Raw genomic sequence first — 27,767 nt, 5'->3', positions numbered from 1 at the left:
GTAAGAAATGTTGCGGGTGCATGTGAAGCACACCACCCTGGACTCACCCAGATGTTTAGTTTTCAGATGTGTCTAGGTCTCGTAGATTTTATTACATGGTAGCGTCCCAAAGTCCGATTATGAGAGTTAGACAAGCTCTCATGGCCCAAATGTAAAACCAATGCCCAAAATAATCTAATGTCCTCTTGCTTGCCATTGGGATAAGATCTTTTAGTGTGCAGGGGGGAGCTGAAAGACTGTTACCCCCTTTAGTTGGGGTGGTGGCATAACCATGCCCATACTGGTTGGTAGCCACCACCCCAATATTTTTTATAGTTTTTTAAAATCCCTGGCATCTAGTAGGCTTTCTGCCACCCCTCTCCCCGGGGGTGGATCAAGGGTAATTACCCCATCTGCCCACCAGTGGGCAGAACAATTTTGTCTCTATTTGTTTGGGGGTATGGCCATACCACCACCCTCTTTTTTGAAAAAAGTTCTTCCCTAGTGTCTGTTGGGCTTCCTACTCCCCTGTGGGGCAGATGAGCCTTACAAAATAGGCCTAAAATATATTTGCCTGTTTTCTAGTGGTTTCTGCCCCCCCTCGGGGGCAGATTGACCTAAGAAAAACAGGCCGATTTGCCCCCAAAGTTGGCAGAAATGGCCTAAAATGAACTTGTCTCCCTGGGGAGAGACCCTTGCCTAGGGGGTCGCTCCCCATCTGTAAAAAAAAAAAAAAAAGAAATCCCTGGTGCCCAGTGGTTTCTGCCCCCCTTGGGGTTTCTGCCTAATTAAAATAGGCTGATCTGCCCCCAAGGGGGGCAGAAATGGCATAAAATAAATTTGCCTAAGGGGTCGCTCCCCTTATCAATGTAAAAAAAAAATCCTGGTGTCGAGTGGCTTCTTGCCCCCCCCCGGGGTAAGATCGGCCTAATTAATAAGCTAGCGCTCTCCCCATGAGACGGTCACAGGATGTAGAGGTTACGTCCTTGGTGCCTCAGCGCTGGAGCCAAGAACGTAACCATTATGTCTGTGGTGACCAAGAGGTTAAGTAGCAATTCAGTAGCTAGCAGTCTTTTTCAAAACAAAGTGGAAGCGATATATAGCAATTTCAACACTCTCAAAACTTCAACTGGGGTCTTAAAAAAGAGCTCTACCCAGACGGAAATTAAGACTGACTACTTCGGGAAATTCTCTATGCCATCTATAGAGCAGGTGACTTAACTTATTTAAGTCTTAAAGACTGTGTCCCCATTGGATCCGAGCCCCCCAGCGGTGGCTAATTTAGTCCCCAAGACCATCGCTGCCCACCCAACAGCTAGTTTCAACATCATGTTCGAGACAGGCTATTTTCCTTCACCTTGGAAGAGTGCTTCAATACTTCCTCTTCTAAAGAAGCCCAATCTTAGCCCCACTGACCCAAACAACTATCACCCTATTTCTCGTCTGCCTTTGCATGCCAAAGTGGTCGAAAAGATTATGAACCACCAGCTGACTGACTACATTCTGGAAAACAATATGTTGGACCCTTCTCAGTATGGCTTCAAAAGCTGCCACTGCACTTAGATGGCCCTGATTATGACCACAGAAGAAATCAGGGAGAGGGTGCAGCCCTTATTCTTTCAGACCTTTCAGCAGCTTTCAAAACTGTTAATCATGAGCTGCATATCGGTCACCTCCACTTCATCAGAGTCTTTGGGGCAGCCCGTGCTCTCCTGAGATCTTTAGTGTCAGACTGAGTACAATCAGTGGTTCTTAATTAATTCACATCAGAACATTTCTCTCTTCCCTGTGGGGAGCCTCAGTGTTCATCGCTAAACCTGATGATGTTTAATGTCTATGTCACTAGCCTAACCGTTCTCGTTCGATCATTTGATTTCTAGATTGCGTCTTATACAGACAGTATTGAATTGTTGTATCCCTAACTAAAATGAATAAAGCATTGGCTACTGACTACACAATTGTATGTAAGCAGCCAAAGCTGGAGGGCCCAGAGTTGTTTGAAACTTAAGAGATGTTTCCCAGTTTGGTAATCACAGCACCATTTGGTCCCCTTCCTTCTGGCCACAGGAATTGGGTGCCCTCCCAGTTAAGAAAGTTTGCAACCCAGGGGTGCAGGTTGATGATGAATTGACCTTTGGGGCTCAAGTAAACGTGGTCACTTCAGCTTATTTTTTACCCTCAAATCTTTGAGGAAAATTCTGGAGTACATCCCTCCCAATTTACAGAAGACAGTAGTCACATCATTGGGCCTGTCATGACTGGTTTACCTGTATTATTTTCAATGACCTTCAAGGAATCGGGCTAGAATACTTGAGAAGAAAATTCAAATGGTATACATATTCGAGGACATTACGGTCGTCCACCTTTAGAAATGTTGCAATTGCATGATTCAGACTCTCCTCATAGGGAGGAAGAGGTTTTGTGACTTCAGCGGAGAAAGACTGAAATTCTCTTCCTATTCAGATCAAATCAATTGGTGCCTTGCTTCCCTTTTGGAAAGCTTCAAAAATCTTTCTCTTCCGGTCCTAATGAGCAGGGTCATCCCAGATTTCAGTAGAGCTAACGCCAAAACACTTTTGCGCTTGCACTTTAGAAATATCTATAACATAGCATAACAAAATGTGGAATAGCATGACGGTACAACCAGGAACACAAAACGTAGACAAAACGTAGCCTCTCTTCCCAAATAGCCCAGCAGGCAGGTGGTAGGAAATGTTGCAGCATATAATTATATTTTGTAAGCTTGCGCCGCTTTTGCATCAAAAAATGGTGCAAAGGCTGCGCTAACTTTTCATGAATCAGACCCATGGTGTGTATTAGTTAGGCAGAAAGCAGCATGGTTGGGGACAGAGTGTCGGGAGAGGTAGATTTTCTGCCTGGAGTAAATATGTTTTGCAGCCTGGTATTTCGGTGACAACACGAGGCAATTAACATTCCTACGACCGGGCATGGAGCAGAAAGGAAACCAAGCACAGGGGTGGAGAGAAAATGAGAAGCAGAAATCTCCAGCAGCACCTGTGCTCCTAAAAAACACCACCACTGCCTACTATGATTGTATAGGAATGAAAAGACAAACTTGAAATGACATAACATCCCGTTAAAAATAGCTAATTGTTGGTGATTGTGGACAGATCGATACGTGAATGACACAACAATAATTAGTTGATTAGGTTTACCCTTTGTATCTCTGTATAGATTATATAAACTATCATGCAGCTGTCCCAGGCTAGACCTAAAAAAGGACCAATACAGGATGCTCAAAAAGCAACCTTTCAGTAAAATGTAGAGGACTACATCCTATTTGAACAGCACACTTATATAAAAGTCATCTGTTAAGAAAACAGGCTGCTATGGAAAAATGTAAGGTGGGGAGCGAAATCCGTGGGTCACAGAACGATTATTCGATTATGCGGAACCGGACAAATGGGCTTACATTGACATTGTCTGTTTAACATACTTGCAGAAATTCTACGGTGTAACAGTACAAACATCGATGTACAAATGACTTTCCTTACTTATAAACCTAAGGCTCTCAAGTAGTCAATTTTATCCCAGGGAGTTAACTAAAACAGTTCAAAGCAGACAAAACGTATTAAATTCCAAACTCAAAGAACTGCTAGTGCCGGGTTGTTTTTAATTCACTAACATTATGGAAGTAAGCTCACGTGCCAATTAAGTGGTAGGTGAGTTAACACCAGACCAAGTCAACCAGACAGTAAGATGACTAAATTGGTGTTCACAGCTGACGTTTGCAATTATGGCAAGGGCTCCTTAATCTTTCTGAGGTCAGAAAAGTGAACATAGCTAAAATCTGTAGGATGAACATTTGTCATAACAGTGCAAAGGAACATCAGAAGCTTTCTAAAAGCCATCATTCGCAAAGCCTCTTTTTCATTAGCTAAGCCTCCAGCGCTGCATGATTCTGGCACAGCAAGTTGAGGCATTACAAAACAACAGCACTGCAAGCCTGTGGAATGACAAATTAGGGCACAGACTTAAAATGTCTAGAAAGAGACGAGACTGGTTGTACAGAGACAATACACACAAGGTCTGTACACAGTTGTGTATGTCTGTTTAAGCGTGCATATTAAAGCCAGACTTTGGAAATGGCTGTTATCATTGTATTTGAGCTCTCTAGATTATACCATTTTGGAATCATGTTTAACAAGGGGGGGGTACCTCAAGATCAAGGTTTGGAACTAAATGAAAAAGTAGTCTGACCACTTTGTTTTGAGTGGATTAGAGCTTTGTATGGGGGGTTTGTTTATGGAACTCAATCTCAGTCAAGGTTCTTTTTGGATAGCGAAGGGTCAAGGTTGTAGTGGATTTTGTTACCTGGGAAGGACTTGAGGAGTCTTTGTTTTTTCTCAATGGAGATTAAATTTCATTACAAGACCAGATGCTATCATTAGCAATAACCTTTTATTATTTCCCCAACATGCTGCCTGTGAAAGATCATAAACATCACAAAGTTACATATTCTATTCCAGACCCATAGTACAGTGTATGTTCATGGCAACAGCTTGTTTTCTCTTTTATTTGTTGCTCCACTGAACAGATAAGTATATTGCTAGCTATTATTTTGTATATCGTTTTCATTATTTGTCATTATAAACTCTTAGTTATCTCGTGAGCCTTTCCAATATATGGAATGGTCTCTCATTTTTTTTCTTTATGCCGTTTAAGTTTTCCTTTAATTTATTGTTTTGATACAATGTACATTTGTGCATTTTAATGCATTCTATATTGAACTTACCACTTGACTTCTAATATGCTAGCATTTGTGGGACCACTGCCTGCTCTGAAAAAATGTTGGCGCCCCCATTCACAAAGAAAAAGAGGGTCCTATTTGCAAATGTATTACCACCAATTTGAAATTGGTGGTAATTGCGATTGATTATTGGGACTATATTCCTGAATGCAAAACAGTTATACATATCCCTGCGACTTATTATTAGGATGGGATGCCCATGGCAATCCCTTTCCTAATAGCGCGTCATAAACCCTATAATGTGAGACAGAACTAGGTTACCGACTCAGAAAATAGGGTTGGGTCATGGTACAAGGCCATTTAGTGGTTGCAAATGGCAAATTTTGATGTTTGCGACCACTAAATAGCTTTTCACATCTGGCTCATGGTATTTTTGTTGGGTATACTAGATTACCTTGTCAACAGGTCACATTCTAGGTGAACAGAATCCGTGGGCAGATTGGAATTCATGTAATCTAAGAGATTTCAACAATTTTCAATTGAATCTAGTGATTTTTCAGGGAGATCCAAGAACTTTGGGGCCCAACAGACATAGATCTAGATTTCCTCACCAGGAGACTAACTTGTCAGCTTCCAAGGTATTTCATTTGGAAGCTGGACCCAGGAGCTTTGGCAGTGGATGCATTTGTACAGGATTGGTTAGCAAGGAAGGTTTAGGCTTACCCGCCATTTGCAATGATTTAAAGGGTTACATGGAAGGTCCGAAAGGAAGTTTGCATGTTTCTTCTGGAGACCCCATTTTGGAAGTCACAAAAATGGTTCCCAGAGATAATGGAACTTGCTGTAGAGGAGTCTCTTTTTATTCTCGTACATCAGGGTTTGCTTGTGGCCAGATGGAGACGAACATCCTTTAGTATTAGAAGGAAAGCTGGACCTTCTTGTTTGGAACATACCAGGGGTTCTGGAGGAATCTCTTGCCTTTTGGAAAAGGCTAAGGATTTTCCTGGACAAAACATGGGCTACAGGTACTAGGAAGAGATGTAAGGGGATTTGGTCTAGATGAAGTAGTTGGTGCATAGAAAGAAGCAAAGGGCCCTAGGCAATGCAGTAAATCTTAATTTTAATTGTCACCTAGACAGAGTTAAGGGGCTTGTGAAGGTGTTATTTTGAACAACGTGCCTGAACGCTTTACTGAAATGTTTGAACACACGTTCTGTTAAGAAAGTAACTCTATGTGAATGTTGTCTCTATTAATCAAAGTATGAATACAAGAGCACTGAGTATAAATGATACAGAGACTTTTATGACCTCTCATAGTGTGTGTGTTTTTGATATTAGCAGAACGCAAAAGCCACAGTGAAGCCGCACTTTGAACTACAACTCCCAGGATGCCCCTTTGACTATATAAGGTAGCCAAATGAGAATCATGGGTGCCTTCAAACAGAAACTACCTGAGGAAGACATGATGTTGAAACGCGTTGTGGTGTTTGATAAGTTACTCTGTGAATAAATGGAATCTGCTATTTCGTACCTCTGGGAATGCAGCAGTCTTTTGTGGAAAGTTTTATGAGGGTCGTGGTCTTAATCTTATGCTGGCACCGGCAGTCAGTGTGCTCCGCTTTTCAGACCATTTGTGTTGCAATCAAAATATAAGTGGAGGCACCCGGTTTTGTGGAATGGAAACATCTTGAAAGGACACAGGTGGTGAGGAAATACCAATTTCCTGCGTGTGTACTTCACACTTGTGGATGGAGAAATATGAAACTTCAAATGTGCCTTGCGCCATTCTGTAACAAGTGGGATATCCTTATCAAGAGGTTTGGTGAGTTGACGTCCAGCAAGTATCATGCCACAACACCGATGCAGCCCTGGCTGAATATCGATTCAGGGTAAAGAGCCCGTGCAATGCAGTAAATCTTAATTTTAATTGTCACAGAGACAGAGTTAAGGTGCTTGTGAAGGTGTTATTTTGAACAATGTGCCTATACGTTTTACTGAAATGTTTGAACATACGTTCTGTTAAGAAATTAACTCTATGTGAATTTCATCTCTATTAATCAAAGTATGAATATAAGAGCACTGAGCATAAATGATACAGAGAATTTTATGACCTCTCATAGTGTGTGTATTTTTTATATAAGTAGAACGCAAAAGCCACAGTGAAATAAGCACTCTGAGAGCAGCACTTTGAACTACAACTCCCAGGATGCCCCTGTGACTATATAAGGCAGGCAAATGAGAATCATGTGTGCCTTCAAACGGAAACCACCTGAGGAACACATGATGTTGAAACGCGTTTTGGTGTTTGATAAGTTACTCTGTGAATAAATGGAATCTGTTATTTCGTACCTCTGGGAGTGCAGTAATCTTTTGTGGAAAACACACACACACACACATATATATATATGTGTGTGTAACACATTACATTATTTTTTATGATATTAAATGCTATTAAATGAAAAAATAAGCTGCATGAATACTTACATGTTTTGTAAATCTATTCATAGGACAATATTATTCTATAGGGGAGTATTATTAATTGTTCTTGTTTTTTGTGTAGAAAACAGTTTGTTATTGGACCAGACCATAAAGGATTTTTAGATTTTCTGGTTTACGCTCTTTTTGATATTTCATCTTGTTTCAAGGTATTTTTCTTCATTTTTCAGCCTAAAAGAGGAAGAGAGCTTTCGCCATGGACATATACACTGTACTATGGTTCTGGAATATTTTACTTTGTGATGTATTTATGTTCTTTAAAGGACTGCATGTTTGGACAGCAATAAAAGGTTATTTTGTATTGATAGCCTCTGTTGTTTTTAATGAAATCAAGATTTGTGTTAATAGAAGAATCGTCATTCTCCAGCACAAATCTGATCACAAGAGGAGGCGAGCTGGATCAGTGCTCTCATGAAGTTATCTATCAATAAAACTATTTTGACAACTGGTAGGCTGCCATGGTGGCTTAGGTATTGTATTTATGATCTCCATGGTAGGTATTGGAACATGTAGGAGATTACTGAGTAAGGGACTCATTGTGGATAATGGTACCTGTCCACTTATATCATTTGGTCTATTGAGGTTGAAGAATTCCACCCTAGTGATGGGAGAGTGGGCTGGAAGATAAGTAGACCCAGGTTACCACAGTGTCATGGTCACAGTTTTGGTGGGGGGGACGATCTTAGAGCTGTATTAGAAACCACAGACCTATACTTTGGGATGGTTGTTTTATTATTACGTGTAGGAGATGGATCACTGGATTGAGAAGAGGCGATTCTTCTGAGTATGATTAGCCAGACTAATTGTTTTGAATAGTTTATTATTCCTTGGTACAATACTGAAAGAAATAAAAATAAATAAAAAGGCATGCTGTATTAAAGATAATATCTTACATGTTTATGAAGAGCCATATTGTCTAATATAATTGAGTTAATCATGGGTCTTCATCTTATGTAAAACTTGTAGTATGTTGTCCAGCACAGTAGTGAGTATCCATTCATGTACAGCCCCTCTTTGTAGATGTGGGTTTATTATTTTCTCTTGCAGCTCATCAATTAAAATTAAGGCTATTTCTTATTGTTATGTTCTGCCTTTCTGCTTCATCAGGGTTGCTGTTTGTTTTGTTCACCCACTTGTGCTTTTATTAATAATGTCGTCTCTGATGTCCTCTTCACTTTACCATATCTCCTCACCATCAGCCACTGGGGTGGAGATCTCCCTATTGTAAAGTATAAGGAACTTTTCCTTATTCTTTACCATGTGGAAGTCTCTGCCCTGACTGCCAAATCTCTCTATGGTAAAGTGTAGGGAAAAGTAAAGAAGTTGATTTAACTTGGAAATACCCTAATACCCTACCATGATGAACCTCATCTCTAACCTAAAGAGAGCCAGGTGTGTTAAACCTAATCTGCCAGTACCATGTCCATGAGAAGAGCCCCCCAACCTGCGTTACCCTGGAATGAGGTCTCTAGATCAGACCCCGTGGGGACACAAAGGCTGGGTCTGCATCAAGGTAACATGTAGCATAGATAGCATTCATGGAGTCCAGTAGGAATCCCTCTGAACCTTGTCTCCATGAGATGCATTTATACAGATCTTGTTGGAACTCCTGACGCAGGTATGTTTCCAAACATTAGATAAGAAGTCATGCTTGGGGCGGCAAATTCTTTCCAAATGTATTTTATGTTCCTCACACCTAAGTGGGAAAGGGACATGATGTGAATACCTACATCTATCACTTGTCTTTGATTCTGATAGTGATGCCTTCACAGAGTGGCACTGATAACATGGAATCAAAACATCTTCCTAACTATAAACATAGCAGCCATCTTGGAAAAAATAATTAAATAAATGTGTCAAAACAGAGCAGGCTAAGTAGGTTTAAAAAACACTAGGTGACTGGGCACAGGCCTACAAGCCATTAGGCTTAGCTATTTCCTGATTTCCAATAAAACCACATAGGATCCACTACACCCTACTCATTGTCGAAACATGTATGACGCCATAATGATGATGCCAGAGAAGGGGAAGGGATCCAAGCTAAAAATGCTCTGGACTAAAATAAGATTAAATATTAAAACATAACTAAAATATAATTAAAACTTGTTAAAATTAGCTAGAACATACAAAGAGACAAAGGGCCTCATTACAACCCTGGTGGTCAAAGACCGCCAGGGCTGTTTTGGAGGTTGTACCGCCAACAGGCAGACGGTACAAACTCGCTGATTACAACCGCGGCGGTTTACCACCATGGTTGTCCCGGTGGTTTTCATCCGCCAGGGCAGTGCTGCTTGCAGTGCTGCCCAGGGGATTACGGGTCCCCTTCCTGCCAGCCTGTCCATGGCGGTAGGAACTGCCATGGAAAGACTGGCGGGAAGGGGATCGCGGGGCCTTTGGCATGGGCAGTGCAGGGGCCCCCTGGCACAGCCCCACACTGCTTTTCACTGTCTGCACAGGAGACAGTGAAAAGCATGATGGGTGCAGCTGCACCCGTTGCACGGACGCAGCTGCACCCATCGCACGGCCGCAACATCGCCGGCTCCATTAGGAGCCGGCTCCCATGTTGCGGCCGACATCCCCGCTGGGCCGGCGGGCGGAAACTCTGTTTCCGCCCGCCGGCCCATTGGGGATGTCAAAATGGCCATGGCAGTTACACCTTGGCGGGCAGCGGTTGCCGCCCACCAAGGTTGTAATGAGGCCCAAAATGTCGACCATGACAAGCACAGCAGGCAATGTTAAAGGCAATGTTGGCAAAACTTTGAAATTTTAGAATAAGCTAATGGTCAGTTATTTAACAGTAGTCATGATCTTGAAAAAAAATGTTGAAGCCATCGAAAGGAAGGGTATCCAGGAAAGAAACAACATTGTCAGGATTAGCAGACGGATCCACGGAGCAGTAAGGCACAGCAGCCTCAGACATAAGATCACTCGTGAGGGCAGTGCCAGCCATAGTGCCTAAAGAAGCCTGATAATCCACCAAGGGTGGCTTGTAAGTGACCTCACGAATTAGGCTCAGTCTCATGGGCACGACCGTGAATGAACCCTCAATGGGAACTTCAGCAGTTCTCGGTCCACGGGAGGCAGTGACAGAACAGCAAGGCACACCGAAGGTAGATGTTCAAAGAGGTACCAGCTGCAATGAAAGAACGGTTGCACACACCATAAGTCTGGTCAGAATGACAGGGACCAATCATGCGCCAATTCTTTCAGAAATGGAGCACCAAAGAACTTCACCATGCGATCATGGCACAGCTGGACTGGTGGTAGTAGCTCCATCACTCCACTTAGCTGGAAAGGTACTACCACTGAGTATCAGGAACAGCAGCTGCAGTATCCTGCTGATCAATGCCTAAGTCACAGGAAAGCAGCCAAACACACTTGAAAAGAGTGAATGGATGGCTGAAGGAATGACTCCAAAGACAGTCTGGAAGATGGACATGAATCCAGAACCGACAGCCTTAAAGAAGTACACAATCCCTGTAGTGCTTGAAGCATTGAATTTTTGGGATAACAGGTCTCCAAAGTGTTTGGGGAAGTTGGTATTTAATAGGGATTGTATCTCGGCTGATGATCTTGCTATCTGGAGAGCAGACGTCTCTCCAGCTGATGTCAATGCAACTTGTTTCTGGAACAGTAGCGCCTTTAGTCTGCTCAGCTTGTCATAATTTACATTAGTAGTATCAATGTGATGCCACATTTTTGCTACTCTTATCTCTTGTGTAGGGAGGAATAAAACATGTCTGCAACAAGTTTCAATGTTAGAGACTGAAATTGCAAAAGGCAATTCCTGGTCTCATACCGCAACAGCTCTGTTTGTTTAAGAGCACATAACTTCCATTCAAAAGTATATGAAATGCTGGACGAATCAAAGGGACAGGAGTACCCTTCAGAAAACAGGCCAAGTTTGCGACCCTCACATTCCAAAGGCCGTGAAGGGACACCTGTTTGCATATCAGTGAATGACTAACAGTAGTCCCACATTCGCTTCCGCTGAGAAAAACCTCTGTTTCACCATTCAGCCATTTATATTCAAATGGCAACTCCCACTCTTCTTTAACATAGCTATTGCCTAGCCACTTGTATCTGTCCACGGCAAGATGTTTCAAGCATTTCAAAAACGAAAGGTGGAAATGGGCAGATATATAATGCCATGTATGAGCCATAATGTTGATGGACTTTCTGCAACAGTGAAAGGCAACTTTTTTATATGAAGCATGGTGAAACCTTTTTGACGTTGTCTGTTGTTCTCATAATAAATTAAAAGCAGCAAACAGGTCACTACTGTTAATGTATTTCCATGGAACACTGCCATTTTTCAGAATCTGTAGTGTCCAACCTAACTGCAGGATGGAACACAGTTGATTTTGTCCATGGTGTTAAAAGGACATGTCATTCTGAATAATGTCTATCGAAGATGACACTATGGTGGTCATTATGAACATGGCGGTCTGGACTGCCACGCCGGCAGTGGCGGACATTACCGCCAACGGCATGGCGGTGGAGACTGCCATATTCTAAACACAGTAGTGAATTGGCTGCAAAGCAGCCAGTTCACTACCACCCACCGCCAGGCCAGAATCAACCGCCGGGCTTAATGCAGGTACATTCGACCGAGCGGTGAAGGCTGGACCGGCGGTGGGATAATGATCCCATTTCCACCAGGGATACCCTGCCAGGTAACCCTGGTGGAAAGCATACGGATGACAATTACAACTGTTCTCCACGAGGTCTCAGAAGCCAGAATGTTATAACAAGCATTTACAATGCAATAGGTCTCACATTTGCTTGAGTTAGAGCTATTAGCTTTGTACATGCATAACTGGACTTTTCTCGCCACAGAAATCTTTCAACCGTGCTGCATAATTTGGTCCTCTCTGCTATGTAACTCCAGTGGCACGGCATTATACCTAGTAATAGGGCGGAAAACAGTGAAGCCTCTCGCTACAGCACTTTGAAACTGTTATGAAACACTACATGAAACTAGAATAATATTTTTAATAATAATACTGATAATAATTATTATAATAATCGTTGTTTTTATTAGTGGTAGTGTAAGTGTTCCTATAATGAACTTTGTTTTTGCTGATATTGGCTATGTTGTCCAGGTCGCATCAGAGAATAAATGGGTCCCATGTCATAAGACTGCTTTCACTTGCAAACTAATTCAAGATTGCCCGAGCAAGCATGGCCGTCTATCAGTCACTCAGTGTGACTCTTTCACCGAGCGACTGCAGAAGGTTTGACAATTGCTTTTATTAATAGTTTTGTGTTGGTGCGTGCAGCGCTAACAGCTGATATTTACAGACTTTAGAAGTGTGAAGACCAACGTTAATTTCTTGCCTAAGGTTATACTTTGAAATTAACGCAGAGCCCCGAAGCCTCTTGACGTTCTTTGGGTGCATCCTTCCTGCAGAGCCTCAAATGACCCCAGTGTCTGCAGGGCAGACCGATGCCCACCCACACTCAGTACAATTAAGTCGCCCACATATACGATTAATTCATGATTCTTTACTTTGTCTCAGACAGCAGATGTTGGCCTAGTGAAAGTGTCTTTTTTAAATTACACGCAGAATGCGATTTGTTTCCTCATTGATTCTTTCAAATAGTATGAGGGAAGAGAAGAGGGGCCGGCGTGTCCTATCTAAGCAGTTTTGCACCAACTGTAACACATGGTACATTTGCTGCTGCGTGGAGGGGTACAAAAGGTCGGGGATCCACAGAGTCTGTTAACTGCCCCCGATATCATTAGATGCGTTGAGATAGTCCACGGGTTTACGTCTATCTTGTAATTTTATCCGCATTAATACACCACATGGCTGTTTACGTAACTCAATTCAAAGCGCTATTTAAAGGTGTCGAACAGTGCCTCGGTGAGCGTCTCCGCTGCAGTAAGAATGTCTGCATAAATGTGCAATGACCAGAGCATGAATGTGCGCTGCATGCAATGCAACCCCGGGTCATTCTAGACACAAATATTCCAGTGTCCACGCTGCTCGTTGTCCACGTTACTCCTGGATGCTGTTACGTATGGGATGAAGCATCCCCCGCTGTCCCTTAAAGGATAGTGCACGTCACGGAGCATTTCTGTGACCATACAGAACTAGAGGGGGTAAACGCCGGAGAAGGCATGATGTACGCATGCCTTTCACTAACTGATGCACATGTATGCGTCAGGAGGCAGTGCAGACGAGTTGTGAATGGGTTTCCTTTAATAGTAAATACGTCCCAGGACTGGCAGATAGGCACTAGAAAGTAGCAGCGTTTTACGACTCCTTACTCTGCGATTGCCAGATGATTACTTTCAACCTGGACATCCCGTGATGTGACATAAATTCGTTTGCCAAGATATAGACTTGTTCCTTTGTAAATCACGCGAATAAATTTGTGCTTTCAGACGTCCAACCGGGCAGGGCAGGAACCAACCGAGGCCACGCCTCTTTCAAAGAAACTCCCGCCCCTGACGTCAAAGAGCCGTGGTCATACAGTGGTGACCCATGAGTGGCTTACGGACACAGTTTATGTTCTTTCTGCTGCAGCTTTGCAAAAAGGGCAATCACATTTTCATTATTTTAATTAGTTTCTAAGCACCTCCCGTACCATGCGAAACACACTCGTGGAGGTAAACCAAAGTCAGCATTACACATACCTAGTGAGAGAGGAAAATGATAAAGTCTTGCAGGGCCATTAGCTCGTCCCTTTTAGTAATGAACATCAATAAAAATAACCTGTGTTTGTTGTTATGCAGAGTAGTAAGAGTATGTCAGCCTGAAAATGCCCTGCTGCAAAACAAAGAAGCCGGAGATTTCAATCAACTGGTGCTTAAACTGTATGGATTCCAAGGTCACTGGTGCCCTCTTGTGGCTGAGAAAAAAATACTTCTGCGATGTCGAATTACATGCTTTCTGTCCATTTTCAGTACAAGGTGGAATGTTTTCCATGAAACCCATTTGAGTAGAAGAAAGGAAAACTTTTCTAGCTTTCGAAAGGCACATCAGCGCAGCAGGAGCAGGTCAGATCATGTTTAGATGCAAAAGAACGTTGTAAACTCCTAACTGGACTTTTCATGCCACATAAATAGAAAAGAAACAACCATTTGGAATGCAATAGTCTGGTGTTTTCTCGAGTAAGAGCTCAGAGCACCAATCGGCGAAGGGTCGGAATGTGCTGCTCCCCCGTCCAGCCCTCCTCCCTGTGATTCTGCTGGGCCTCGTAAATGGTGACATGCTGTGAATGGGCAGCGGGAGAGACCAGCTGTTTCATGTTTCTCTGGTTAATTTGCGAGACGTGTCATGTTTTAGCTCATAAAAGCAGCAAGACATGTCCAGGATGCCAAACAAAAACAAACATTGAACTACAATGGGTTTCGCTTTCGCTTGAGTTAGAGCTATTAGTGTTTTCCTGCCACACAAACTGAAAATAAAAAGTAAAACAGTTGACATAAGCGGCCGGTTCAAAGCAACGCTGTGAGCTCGCAGAGACAGACAAAAGGAACAAGCATTTGAAATGCAAGAACAGAAAATGTGCGAGGGAGAGTAAGGAATGGAGTAAACAAAGTCACACGACTGCAAATGAAAATAAGTAATAGATTAGAACCCTGTAAACAGAAACAGCCTGGAGCCACCGAAACATCCAGTGCTCTGGTCAAATGCTATTAGCCTTTGAAAAAAGTAATCCCTAAGCACATGCTACATAGGCACAAGTGGAAGGGTACAAGCACTAGGGCCATGCTCCAGGGGAGTGTGCAACTGTGGAAAAAGTGGGACAAAGAGCAAGGATTGACCACTAGCAAGAAAGGATTTTTTAAGGGCACTGAAACAAACCAGTGAAAAAGCAGAGACCCCACAAAGAAGTATATATTAAAGTATATACAAGAGGCCTCCAATGCTCGACCTAAAAATGGTCTTTGTACCCCACTATTTATATATTATTTTGCACACTTCCCTTATTGGCACCATAAGGGTCTTTCTACAAATCGAATCAACATGGAATCAATTCATTACATTTTGCAGTGAAATACATTACAACAATATCAACTAGTAAGAGAGGGTTCGGCCATAGCTTGCCTTAACGTTTACTATTTACTATTTAAAATTTACTATTGGGCTTTCTTTTTTAACAAGTTATGCATGTTTGTGTTGGAATTTTAGAACGCAAACCTAGCTAGGTAGAAACAAAGTGATGTAAAATACATGTGGTTATGAGACCATCTACAAGATCGTGTACATCAAGTAGGGAGTACACAAATATAATTCACCCATTTTGTCAAAATGAGATTAAGCAATTTGCTCAGACTCAGTCAATGTTCAGCCAAGCACGGAGGCAGCAATTCAAACCTTAGTCCCTCAGTTCAAAGGTAGTCAGCAAGAGGCACTATAACACAAGGGCATACAAGCATAAGTATTTGGGCTGGCATGAGCTAGATGGCCATAGACCTTGAGGCTTCTTTGAACCCTTGTGCTTTAAGTGTACTAGTTTTAAGAGTTTAGAAGTTTGTCAGTATATTTGCTCACATATTTCCGATCCGTCTGATGACCAGATAAACTTCCTTGGGGTTTAACCTGTGTCTGCCCATTTTTTTATATGATGCATTTGCTTCTTTTTGGAGTCTGTTTTGGGAGACCGTGTGCCAGAATGCTGATCAATTGTTTGAAAATATTACCTTTCATCCTTTTTCTAATTGAGCAGCACGTTATTCAGTTCCCATCTCAGGTTCCTTTAAATATCTTCAATTAACGAACTATTTAATGAAGATACCAGTCCATAGTATTAACCTTAGTCCCTTAACAATAATCAACGTGTTTGTAGAGCTTCCCAGAAAGGTCGCCATCACAAGCATTTACCACTTGAGACCTGACATTCATCCATTAATCTGGATCATTTGGTGATCAGACGGACTGCTAAACTATGAGTTTCCCCAGGATCACACGGTTAGTTATGTGGAAACCTGAGTTAGTCGCGTGTGAGTTGGTGCTTCTGTTTGTCTAGCTAAAGAACTCGGTCCTGACGGTGTGGCGCCAAGGCAATTGTGATTAAGTATATAAATTGCTAAGAAATACGGAAAGAGTGCGTTCAAGTACAACTATTTTTTTCCGAACCTCGACAGAATGGAAATGTCCTCTTCTTTTAGAGACTTTAAAATGGAATATTTAGGACATATACAATCACTCTAAATTTAGAAGGCAAACGAAGTGGGTAACGGGCAAATACTACAGCTTGCCCAGGATCACGTGGTTGGTTATGTGGAAACCTGAGTTAGTCGCCTGGTTTTAGGAACACAGCCATTTAAAAGACAGACTGGATTTAGAGCCAGGTACTGAGAAAGAAAATACACCCATTTTTAAATTAAAAATACATAATGCTTGATTTAGTGCCAAACAAAAAGTTTGGATTTAGTAGGGATATTTCACAGCAATTAAGTTACAAAGAAAACAAGCGTAGGCAACGCTAATAAATCCGACCCTGGCAAGCGTCCAATGCCTTTTACTTTTTTTTTTGGGGGGGGGGAGAAATTTGCAATAGACATGTAATACTTGTAACAGTACTAAACAGTGAAACTAAGACGTGTAAAGGTGTTGTGCGAATGCTTGCAAATCTCCCGTCACAAAAATAAATACAAAGATACATGAAATTGAAGGAGCGATTGCACTACCAGCACTGACACTGAAATGGAGCACTTTCTAGGCAGAAGTTCGCATATACAAGAAAGGACATACAGTCCAAAAGAGCTGACCGAAAGCCCCTTTGTGTGAAAGTACATGTATATTTTTCGTATGTTTTTTGGAAAACATGATGCTGGTGCGATTAGACCAGACATCCTAAAGTATGAATGCACAATTAGTTTACGTCCATCAGTACTGATGCCTTTAATCTAACATAAAACACAAACACAAATCACCTAACAAAAGGCTTACTCCATTTTTTGGGGTTTCTAACAGACATCGCACACATACTTAGGAACTGGACAGTGGTGCCAGGACCAATTAAGGGCTCTATTCGACTTTCAAGAGGTAATACACTGTGGAAAGGACTTCATTCTAGCAGGTATTGGCTCTTATTTGGTCTTCCCAAAACAAACAAATAACTGTTAGTTGCCTCTTTATACTCCAAGTTTGGTAATTGTCAGTTACCAGCTGATAGTAAAGGGACAATTTTATTGTTTTTTTTTGTACTGTGATGCACTAATATTACTTCACTGCAGTAATGTCACATCAGGTTAGCGCTTGAACTACAAAAGTGGGCAGTAACTTGGTCAGTATTCATTTTCCTGTTTTTGCCTACCTTTAAGGGAACGCTTTGCTCAGTGCATTGTTCTGCAACTTATACAGAGCCCCTGTTAATCTTCACTGATGTATCCTGATTTTGGGCACATTTTATACCTCTTTCCATGGCACTTTTTTGGAATTTTACCACTTTGTTGTCTGTATACCAACTGTAAGTTGTCTTTCAAATTCACTGCAGAGCTTTCCAAGAATTATGACGGGTGCTTTTTGTTCTGTGGTAGAAATATTTTCACACTGTATCTCAGTGCTTAATTTGTAAATAAAAAGGTGCCATGCCCAAAGCTGTCCTTTGAAACACGAAGCTGCTACATTTAAATATGCAAGCTCAGAATTCAGAGGCATCTTAAATCCTAAAGCCATCTCTGGCCTCTTTCATCCATTAACAGCCTCTCCCTGCCCTTTCAGCTCAATCCTGCAGTTTTCTGATTTCCTCTTTTCTGACACTTTTTCATTTTTCTCTTCATCCGATTATCCCATAAGTGACATTTGTTCGCAGTAAATGCTTGATGAAGAAAACAAAGTGCCGGCCTGCAAAAATAAATGATGGTGCCCTGCACCAGAAACCACCAGCTCAAATTAAGCACTGCTTTCTCCATAATTTGTGTTTGTTAAATAGTAATTCTTTGTGAGTTTGATGACGGGATGACAGATGTTAGCATGTTATACCTGTTTTGCTCTTTACAGACTCAGTTTTGTTTTTGTTGGGCTGGGGAAAGGCTACAAAGGGTAGAAGCCAAGGGACTATTTTTAAATATTTGTGTTTTCACTCACAACTTCTGTTCTCATGCTGTGATTGGATACCACTAGGTGGAAGCAGATCATTAATAACTAAATTCGGATAGTGCTTTTGTTTCTTCCCATAGAAAGGTTATGGTCCCTGAGTTTATTTTACAACTTGTTGATGTCGCAAGTAAATAGCAACTTCTCTTTTACTGATGCAATGACAGTTTTTGACAACATATGTCTTCCATTGTCTGTGGTCATGTATCTACCTGGCCTGCCTCCCTATATTTTTGTGGCAGAGATGACCAAATTGTGCGGCAGAGTTATGCATTTACAGATCCAGCAGCTCTAACTCAAGCAAAAGCGAAACCTATTGCATTGCAAATGCGTGTTTTAATATTGGGCACTCTAAGGCCCATATTTATACTTTTTGATGCAAAACTGCACCGGCGCAGTTTTGCGTCAAAAATATTACCGCCGGCTAACGCCATTTTGGTGCGCCGTGCGGGCGTCATATTTATACTTTGACGCACAGAGGCGCAAACAACAGGTGGGAGTCATTATTTTTGACGCACACCGCGGCGTCAAGTTGTAAAGGAAAACGACGTTAACGCGGCGGAAATGCCTGTGGGTCGATTTACGACACCGCAAACCGGATATGCGCCGTTTTTTGACGCAAGAGCGTCAAAAAAACCAGCGAACACTGCCAGTTCACCAGAGGAGAGCCAAAATGGATCCCAGATGCCACTACAGACCCCAGGAAGATGACAGCAGACCAGGAACCAGCCAGGAGGACCCACACAAGAACCAGGACACTTTTAAGAAGAAAAGAAAGTGTCGCTTCAGTGCAGAGGAGCAGGAAATCCTGGTTAAAGAGGTGACGGAACACCAGCACCAACTGTTTGTCACCTCAAAGTTGCCAATCAGTAGGAGAGAGGCTGTATGGCAACAAATTGTCGACAAGATTAACAGTGTGGCTGAAGTAAGCAGAACAGTCATTGAGTGCAAGAAAAGCTGGCATGACAGCAAACGCAGGACCAAGGAAAAGATGGCCAGGAACAGGAAGGCAGCACTGCAGACTGGAGGGGGGAGTCCAGCACACCAGGAGTCCCTGGACCACATGGAGGAGATGGTCGCAGCCGTCATCCCTGAGGAGATCGTCACAGGGATTCAAGGACAGGACAGCGCAGACTACCAGGAGACAACGCACATGCAGGGTAAGTCGCATGGGGAATTGAAATGCACTAATGTCAACTGCAACCGGGGGGGGGGGGAAATACCTACTACACATTGCATGTAAGTCATCATATACATGGAGTGGCATGGGTAAAGGGGCACGGCAGGGGGGCATGGCCCATTCTGAGAAGACCTGGGGCACACCATTACACAACACCAACAACAGTCCCATGGGGGCATGCTGTCATGCCTACGATGGAGCAAAGGAAAAGCCATGACAGGAGGGAAGGCCACTACGTCAAACTGACATCCTGGCACTCATCAGCCAACATACCTCCTACATTAACTAGGGCCCTATTAGCAATCCTCTAGCCAAACCGACAACTGCAATGTAACTGTAACAACAGTTGCTACTACCACCTCTGATCTGTGTGCAGCTCAAGTAGCCAATGGCAGTAACCTCCCCATGGAACATACATACCTAAATTAGGGGGTGAGGATGACATCTGAAACAATCTCCTTAAACAAGACAAAGGCCCCAGTACACTCAAATGTCAATGCCCATAGTTGTCACAAACATCAGCCAAAGTAAACAACAATAGGAGCGAAACAGCACTAAGGACACACCCATGCTGCATATGTCAGGGTCCATCCTGTGCCTGGGTAACAAGGCAACATCACAAATGTCATACTGCTCAGACAACAGCATTGAGGAGGGGACACATGTAACTGGTCACTGAAATACACCTGCACAGTCAGAGGACGAAATAGGACACTGATACGACTATCAGGGCAATCCAAAAATGTAACACACATTACCCAACATCAGCAGGACCCATTAACAATGTCAACATCCATATCAGATCATGACATTGCCATGCTTAGGATATGCCACATGTCAATTACATTTAAGTCGATGTGAACGATCAGGGATTGGGGCATGTCCAGATTGTTAAGTGTGCTGCCAGGGCCATCAGAACACCCACAGCCAGTAAAAGGTCTCACCATGAGAATGAATGTACACGGAGGATCGAGTAGGACAAGAAGGTGGCAATTCTCTATTTGGCATAAAGCAACACCTAGAGGGGATGAGGCTGACAAGTCTGATAACTCAATAACATACATGTGACACACAGGTGGGCCATAGGCCTGAAACAATGCCCATCTGAAGGACTGCAGATATTAATACAAAACAAGATCACAAAGTGAATTCATCAAAAGGCAGGCACGTCACGTCAAAATTGTCACAACACAGACACACTAATTGTGCCCTGTTTCATTGCAGAGGAAGATGGATCTCCTGCCGATATGCCTGTCCCAGATTTCGCTGATAACATGGATGACGAGCCGATAAACATTCCCCAGGAGACTATCCAAAAGGTCCTTGAAACCCTCCAGACCCCACCTTCAGTCACAAGGAGCAGCACAGAACAAGCAGCCATCGCAGAGGATCCACCCACCACCCCAATTGTAAGACCTGCCAGCTCCAATACAGCTGAGGACTCAGATGACACTGGCACCAGCTTTGAGAGAACTGTAGTTGGAGTACAGCAGGAGCTGGCCAAGGAGGTGCAGGTGGGTATGCAAAATATGGCAGCCAGCCTTGAGGGGGTGCGTTCGTGCATGATGTCATCTGCAGATCAGGCAGCAGCTATGCAAGCCCTAACATCTATCTTGCAGGAACTGCAGAAAACCCAGAAGGAAATCAGCACAGCTGTAATACAGTTGACCCAACACCTACAACAGCAATCCTGTCAATGCGTGCACAAATGCAACATTGAACCCCTCAGGGCTGACCTGGCTGCCTACCATCGTGATGTGGCTGCTATTCTCAAGAACCAGCAGGCCCTCCTTCCAGCAGTACTGCCCTTAAGACCTTCACAGGGAGCAGCGACCGGGATGTCTGACTCCACGTCATCTAACACTGAGGTGTGTGTTGCCCCTTCATAACCAACAACAACAACGACAAAGCAGGCAACACACACATCAGAAGAAGAAGACATGGAACACATCACATTCACAAGGAAAATGACCCAGAAGCACTAGTCCCTGCCACATGGCTGACATTTACCAAGGTCCTGCGCTTTGTAACTTGCCAGTCTTGCAACAACTGTACTCAAGCACAGTTCTGCAAACCACTGTATATCTTGTCACCCAGCCCAGTGATTGTCTCTCTCCTACTCATTGGCTAAGTCTGTCCCTCTGCACTGTCTTAAACAGCAACCCCAGCATGACAAAAGCATTTTGGTAAACCCTTGTGTTGGATTACAATGGAAGATATCACTATAACGGACTCACAGTCATGGACAATGTACATATAGCACTACAGCACTTTTCAATAAATAGCACTTACACAACAAATCTGTCTCTGGGTAATGTGACATATCAACTGCGCAGTAGATAATTGAAATGTCCCGACTGTCAAATAACGTAGCTTGTCAATACAACTGTCCAGATATTATGTAGTTAGAGAAATCTGCACAGTGGCCATGATTGCATCATACTCTGCCCATCCTGAGGGAATAATCTGATGAAGTGAGAAACCATAGACCACCATGCTGTGTTGGACAGAAGAATGCTTCCTCAGGGGATAACTAAGTCATCAAATAGTGGCCGCTAAATGTTGTCAATGTGCAAAAATAACACAATAAACATGCCACACTAATCTAAGTAAACACTAAAAAAACTGCACAAATGAAGGTGTCTGAGTTAACGTACAAATAGGTAATCATGCCGAACTGTGTCACAAATGATGTATGAGGGTCATGAAGACAAGAATACAAGATTGCCAATGAGAACTCATCTTATAAGGGTGTGCATGATCATCACACTGCAAACTGTTTCCCCAATATCAAGTCTGGAAGCACTGTTAGTGACTTTGAAAACACACTTATCAACAGAAACACATTGTCATCCATATTAACTGTGATTGGTGGTTGCAACAAAGGGTAGACACTTTGCAAGGTAGCTCTGGGTTAGCTGCCAATCGTACAGCTCAGTTGGGATTTGTTTGTAGCATTGGACACAGATGTTATAGTACAAAAGAGATGTACACGGAATCCAAACCCACGATCAAGTACCATTCAATACATACTATTAAGGGGTAACCAAATATTTATTAAAAGCTAACCATAGATGAGGAAACTGAGGGAAACATCTTACCTACCCTAATCTACCCTGACTACTCATTACCCAAAACTGTCCCTAACTAACCTAAGCTACACTTACTTATCACATGTAACGAAACGTTATAAACATCTACCCCGCACCCCCCTTATGAGACGGGACACATTGAGGACAACACATACTAACCTAAACACATACTAAACTATCCGAAACAAATATATATTTTTTTGGTAAATAGTTTTTTTAATGTTTTTTGCTTTTTTTGCTTTTTTTTATTTTTTTTACACACAAGAACCCCAACATACCCCCCCACCCACCCACCCACACATGTAATAAGTCAAAAAAGAAACAAGCAGGACCCCCTACCCCCCACCCACTAACACTGACTAAACTAACAACCTATACTAACGTAACACTAAGCCCCCTAAGCCCACTAAGTATAAGAACAAGGAAACAGGAGGGAGGGGAGGGTATCATGTCCATCTATTTAACTGTCTAGAGGTTGGCCCTCCGGAGTGTCCTCTTGATATCCTTGACCCGCCGTTTAATGTGCCGCAAGTCCTGGCTAAGGTGGCTCACCTTGCACAGCACTTTGTCCATCTTGTTTTCAAGTCTATTGAAGGCGGCAGGGTCAACAGCTGGAGCAGTGGCAGTCTGGCTACCGGTGGAGGAGGTGTGTTTGGGCTGTCCTGCACCGGTGGCAATGCTGGGGCCAGGAAGTCCAGCAGATGTAGATTGAACAGAGGCAGCTGTGGGTGGGGCCACCTGGCTCTCATTGGTGGTTGTTTCTGTGGTGGCTGTGGTGGGCACAGTAGGCCCACCCTGTGGGAAGGCTTGCCATGCCCCAGAGGCACGTTCATGGCGATATTGCCGGGCCATCCTCCGGAACCCCGACTCCACCAGCAGGATGTGCTGGTATCACATGGCCCGACGCTGAAATTCATGGACCTGGTCTGGAGTCATGTTAGTTGCTGTGAAGACAAATGCAGATATGCCACATTAGTAATTGCATTGTGTGAAACAGCACAGCAAGTTAATCAGACATTACATCTACTGTACTTCTAACAGCTCATATCACGATACAGAGCATCGAATGTCCCTGAGGAAGTACATGGCAGGCCAGACAACAAAGGTCACATCACACAAAGCACATTCATAACCCACAAGATGGGTAACAACTGGCCTTGACTTGCAATCTGAGTTCTGACAGTTAACATCTAAGAATCATGCTGTATATCCTCCACCAAAAGCTGGGCTACAAATGTCAGTGTATGGAAAGCAAAACTGAAGCCACATGGTCTGCAAGTTGTAACTGAACTTTCCAGTATGGTACCATGTGCCAAACCTGAGTGTGTTTACTAGTATGCAACCAAACCGTCACTTATTCACAGGTATGTGTAACATACTGGTAGCATCAATACTAGGTACCCCATTCACAAACCCATGGCCATGTTTGAGGGGGGGCGGTGGATATACAACTATAATTTGCCAACAACATGTAAACCGAGGAGTGTATAAGCTAATCCACACATGTTTGTCTCTACAGACACACCACAGGTAAGGTCTATCTACATTTTGGAGTCAGCAAACCCTAGAGCACTCATAGGGTCAGACATGTCAGGAAAATCAGAACTTAGTACACAACATATACTTCCAGTGAGGCCTGACTTACATCAGACACAGAGTTGCTAGAACACCCATGATCATGAATTGCATGCACACCTAGGCCATTACACTCAGGTTCCACAGACTTGATGCACTACATGTGGAAGTACATGATGCTAGAAGGTTCTACCTACTGTTTCAAACTTACATGGCTAAATAGTGAAGCAGATGTTTATTGGGAAGCCTCTTAGCTCCACCAATCTTAGAGAATGTGGGTCTGTCAGGCTGACTAAATAGGGGCTGACTTCCATTGCGACTTTGGTGATACAAGTGTCAGAGACATGACTATCCCCTGTACTCACAGTGAGGCCTACAGGGATATCCTACAATCTCTACATGATACCATTGGATACGCATTGGCTGACTCAAAACATGTGAAAACTGCATTCCCACTCATGGAACATGTGAAAAACTTGACCACAGCATCACACCTTGCTATGCGTACAACTCACACGAGTCCATAACCAGCAAACACAACACATAACAGACATATCAACACTTACTGTAGTGGTCGGGGTCCTCAAATGTCGCCACCTTTCCCACAGTGTAGGGCACCGGTCCACCTGTAAGGTATGGAAGGAAGAAATGTGCTCAAAATCTGTGCACAGTGCAACATTTTCAGTATCATTTACAATGTGTAGGCTGAATAAGTAAATGGCAGCCATTCAGACATGATGGTACTGCATCTGATATTTCACGCCCAACTTGTACATAGCATGGGTCTCCTGTGACAGTTACACACATATCTGCACACATACATTGGCCCTAACTATCATGTGGTTGCAAACTTGACCCATAATTTGTGAGCACGAAAAAATATGGAGTGTAATCGTCTCATCATGTGCATCCAAGAGAAACATCCAACGCCTGGTTACTTGAGGACTACATTACCAGTCAAACATGCCTTGTGGCCATGACACGTTTAGTGCACATAGGCCCAATGTACAGAGGGAGGGGCAGGGACTCCTGTAAGCCATCCTGTTGTTACAGTATAGTCAATTGATGTGGCCCAGCTATGGTGATTTGCACCAACCATGGAGATGTAAAGCCATGTGCATACACTTGGTCTGCCATCCATATTTGGATTGTGGCTAAACCGATTCCAACAAACATCTTACGATGTTAGCTGAGGGCACCTTACACCTTTACACGATGTATTCAAATCATGAACTGACATTTATCCTAAAAGATTAAGAAACACAATAATCCCACACATTCATAGTACTTCTGTGAACGCTTTCCTTCCACACTCACCAGACTCACATGAGACCAATGTTTGAGCCACTTTGCTATTATAAATTGTCGTGAAGGCAGCACTCATTTTCAGCATCATGTAGTGATTCTAAAGTCAGTCTAGCAATTTGCGTCAACATAGTTGGCCTAAATGTTGGTACATCTGTACTTCTCTGTCAATAATACACCATATAGACATGATTGGCTCCTATTTTGTTAGCTGTGCTGACAGAAAGGCCGCACCAATTTCCTTCATGGTAAAGTTACCTGTAAGTTTGCTGAGCACGTGCTACCTGTAAACTGTAAACTTTGCACTTGTATAGCGCACTACTCACCCGTTAGGGTCTCAAGGCACTGTACTCATACCACTATGGAACCCCTCCTGGCTTTTCCCTGTGAGGTGCCCACTCCTGGGCACCCCCAGGGTGAAGCCAGGCATCCAAGCGCTGTTGGGGCCGTTGTGGAGATTAAGCAAGCTATTGCCCAGAGTTGCAGAGTGGGACTCATTAATTAGATTAGGCACCAAGGCGAGAATTATCTGGTCCAAGGGAATTGAGCCCAAGACCTGCCAAAGCAGGACTTGAACCCTGGTCTTGATTCAGATCTCTGCTTTAGGGTCTGCCACTCTAACCATTGTGCCACACTTCTCCACCTGACAGCTAGCAATTGTGATCCTTGCCATAGTGCATCAATGATCCCCTTATATGTCCCCAAAATTACACACAGTCATCAAGTTAGCTGGCAGACATTGCACTAATCCACTGATGTCACAACACAGCATTCATTTGTGCACAATAACAATAGTCGTACTCACCAACAGTGCCACCAATCATGATTCCCAGGTGGTCCAAGAGATCCTGCTCCCTGGTGATGAGGTCAGCCCACCGGTGCTTCAGCTGGTGGTCACTCCTCTGGCTGGCATACACACGCTGCAGGTGATGCAGAACCTTTCCCCACCAGATTCTGCGCGCTTCTGTTGGGTAGCCCTGTATGACCCTGCCCCCTACCTGGATCATGAGCAGCAAGAAATGTGTCACCAGCCAGATGAAGCCCCCCAACTCCTCTTCCCCCAACCTGCCAAGACGTGGCCTACCAGACATACTTCTAATTGAAGAGAAGGAATAGGGGTAATAGAAATAGAAAGGGGAAATGGGTGAAAGTAGGGGTAAAAAAACAGGAAAAAAGTCAACCTAAACACTAAAAGAGCCCAACTATCCCCAAATTAACACTACCCACAACAGACTCCCACAAACAAGAAATACACAAGATAAATGGACAAATGTAGACAAAACACAGTACTACAGTATACACAAACAAAATTTATTTCACAAAAGGACTTTACAGATAGCACACAGAACAAATACAGCAAACAAATACAACAAATCTCTGGACAACACTCTCTACACAGCCACACAGTCTAGAAGGATCATAGACTGCAAAGTGAAAGTGAAAGTACACCCACTGTAAAAGATCTGTAAACAGGATATCCTATTACATCACTTCCTGAATGAAAAGTCCCGCCTTTTTCGCGTTATGCGTCATTTTTTGTTGCACAAAACTGTATTTTCGTCATTTTTTTTGACGCACAGACGTGAATATTAACCCGCATCCACATAATGATACATGGACTGTACAAATATCTGGATGCGGGCTATATTTCACTCCTGTGCGTAAAAAAAACCCGACGCAAATACAGTTTTATGCAACAAAAAATGACGCACACCGCTAGGGACGTCAAAATGACAGTGCATTAACTGGTTTGGGGCATTTTTACATGTTTTTTGGTTAATTTACATTTGGAACACATCAGAGATTGGCTAATTGAAGACAGTATGGTGTTGATGGTGTATGTTCACATGTGTGACATCATACTGCAGGGGAACATCATCCACTACACCCTTCACAGTATGTTTACAGTTGGCTGATGTCATAGATGGTCATATGTGTGGCCCACATATATGTATGGCACAAATTGTGCATGTTTGCCATAAGGAGAGGATAGCAATGTGACGAACATATGTACAATACCTAATTGCCTTTGGCTCAAAGTGTGTGCTTTGACAACTAATTTGTTGGTTGACCAGGTGTGTGTGTACATCACATGAAGCATTATTGTACATTTGGTTGTATGAATGTGACGTCCATGTGTCCAACCTTAAGATGCAAGTAAAAATTGGAATGAGCAAGGGCATGTGTTAGTCATACAAGTAACAACACCCGCAGAGTATGCTTCCAAGTTTTAGGGTCACGTAGACACCACATGTGACATAGCAGGCACCAGATGGATGGCAGACACATGCTCATGTCAAAGGTCCACAATTTCTACATCCTATGTCCTAGAGTATTGGTTAGAGCTTCCTAGGCACTAGTTGATGAAT

The sequence above is a fragment of the Pleurodeles waltl genome, chromosome 6 (genome assembly GCF_031143425.1).
Source record: "Pleurodeles waltl isolate 20211129_DDA chromosome 6, aPleWal1.hap1.20221129, whole genome shotgun sequence".
NCBI lineage: Eukaryota > Metazoa > Chordata > Amphibia > Caudata > Salamandridae > Pleurodeles > Pleurodeles waltl.
Note: the sequence above shows the minus strand (reverse complement) of the source record.